Raw genomic sequence first — 2,721 nt, 5'->3', positions numbered from 1 at the left:
GTTGGCTGTCTGGCAGTGGGGTACCTTCAAATTGGTTCTTTTGCTTGAAGTCAGTCTCAGCTATTCTAGGCCCTTTGATATCCATATACTGTTTACTATCAGCTCATGAATTTCCCCCAATATTAACAGGATGGGTTTTTAATTTTTTTTTAAATGAAAAAAAAATTTACTTACATTTTAAGTATAATACAATAATTATTATTATTATTATTCTGGGCAGAAATGACATTAATGACTTAAGAACGAGTCTTCCAGTCCACAAGAAATGTATCTCTGACTTCTGTCAGGGCGGTTTATGTTTTATGTGTAGTGCTTCAGCATACCTGTTGTTAGGTTTACTCTATGGGTTTTCATGTTCTTCTGTTTTATGGATTTTTAAATTTTAAGTAATCTGTACATCCAACATGGGGCTCAAATTCACAGCCCCAAGAACAACAGTCCCATCATCCACTGACTGTGGCAGCCAGGTGCTTTTTAATGTTCTTGACATTGTTCTTATGGTATTTTTGAAAATATTTTTTTCTAATTGGTTTGTTACTACACAGACATACAGGTGTTTTTGCTTCTTTCTCTTCTATCAAGTAACTTGGCTATTGTACACTTTTTAATTCTAAATATTTTGCATCCTTTTGGATATCCCAAGTACAAAAGCATGTCAACTGTGAACAATGAAAACGTCGCTTTTTCCTTTCCAAAATTTATACTTATTATATTTTACTGTCAGGTTTCAGTTCCTCCAGTATGTTCTTGAATACACAGTGGACAATCTTGTTTTATTTAAAACTCCAGAAAAAAGAGTTGCATATGTCACCATGAAATACAGCACTTGTATACATGTTTTTCTGGGAGAAATAATCTTTCTTAGGTTAAAGAAGTTGCCTTTCATCTGAAGTTGCTGTTAGTTTTTACCATGAACACATATCCAACTCAACCTGTTTATTACGATGGCCCTGACATTTCCCTGGTTTTTGCTGTACATGTAGTGTATTTCACTGATGGATATTCCAGGGCAAAACCAGTTTTGCCTTCCAAAAATAGACCCAGCAACAACATAACATTTCTTTGTTTGTTTTGTAAGATTTTGTTTATTAGAGAGACATATATGAAGGGGGAGTGACAGAGGAGAGGGAGAAGCAGGCTCCCCACTGAGCAGGGAGCCCGATGTGGGGCTCAATCTCAGGACCCTAGGATCATGACCTGAGCTGAAGGCAAATGCTTAACTGACTGAGTCACCTAAGCTCATTTTTTTATGTCCTATTTAATTTCATTTGCTAACCATTCATTTAGGAATTGTGTGTTTATATTCAGGAAAGAGATCTGGGTCTTTGGCTTTCCATTCTTCCAGTGTTTTTGTGAGATGTCGGTAACATGTTTTAGTGGCCTCAAAAAATGATTAGGGAACTCACACTCTTTCTTCTCCTTTCTGAAGGAGTCTGTATAATTGGTATTATTTTCCTCCTGAATGTTTGAAGGACTCCTCAGAAAAGCCCTTGAACAGGAAACTACAAATGTTGGAGAGGATGTGGAGAAAGGTGAACCCTCTTGCACTGTTGGTGGGAATGTGAACTGGTGCAGCCACTCTGAAAAACTGTGTGAAGGTTCCTCAAAGACTTAAAAATAGATCTGCCCTATGACCCAGCAACTGCACTGCTGGGGATTTACCCCAAAGATACAGACGCAATGAAATGCCGGAACACCTGCACCCTGATATTTATAGCAGCAATGTCCACAATAGCCAAACTGTGGAAGGAGCCTCGGTGTCCATCAAAAGATGAATAGTTAAAGAATATGTGGTCTATGTATACAATGGAATATTACTCAGCCATTAGAAACGACAAATACCCACCATTTCCTTCGACGTGGATGGAACTGGAGGGTGATATACTGAGTGAAATAAGTCAATCAGAAAAGGACAAACATTATATGGTCTCATTCATTTGGGGAATATAAAAATTAGTAAAAAGGAATAAAGGAAAAGGAGAGAGGATGAGTGAAAATATCAGTGAGGGTGACAAAACATGACAAACACCTAACACTGGGAAACGAACAAGGGGTAGTGGAAGGGGAGGTGGGCAGGGGGTTGGGGTGACTGGGCGATGGGCACTGAGGTGGGCACTTGATGGGATGAGCACTGGGTGTTATGCTAAATATTGGCAAATTGAACTCCAATAAAAAAATTTAAAAAAACCTTAATGAAAAAAAAAAAAAAAGAAAGAAAAGCCCTTGGGATAGGAAGGCTCTTCATTTGGTGCTAAAAGTTGTACCATATTAAGGAGCATCCAGATTTTCTATTTCTTTTTGGTAGAATTTGGTATGTTTCATTGTTCTAGAAAACCGTCCATTTCATCTCAGATTCCAAATTTGATATAACATCATTCTGGGTGTTCCTGCTGTATTTCACAGAACTGTCTTCTGGATGCAGGGCTCAGTCTCCTGCTTGGTTGCTTGTGTTGTTTATCTGTGGCTAAATTGTCCTTGATAATCATGCCGAGGATGGCGTGGGCTGATAGTCCTGTAGCAACCAACTTCTGCTTGTATTGAACGTCTTTATGATCATTTTTCTTTTCCCTGCCATTAACTTATGCTTTCCTCCTAGGAGCTGTCTTATTCTGTTCAGGCTACCATTTAGTAACATGCCACAAACTAGGAAGGTGATAAGGACAGATACATGTGGCCCTGCCAGTGGAGGCCGGGAAGCCCAGGGCCACGGTGCTGGCACTA

Source organism: Canis lupus, chromosome X (assembly GCF_011100685.1).
Source record: "Canis lupus familiaris isolate Mischka breed German Shepherd chromosome X, alternate assembly UU_Cfam_GSD_1.0, whole genome shotgun sequence".
NCBI lineage: Eukaryota > Metazoa > Chordata > Mammalia > Carnivora > Canidae > Canis > Canis lupus.
The sequence above is the reverse complement of the archived record's forward strand: the minus strand, read 5'-3'. Positions refer to the sequence as shown.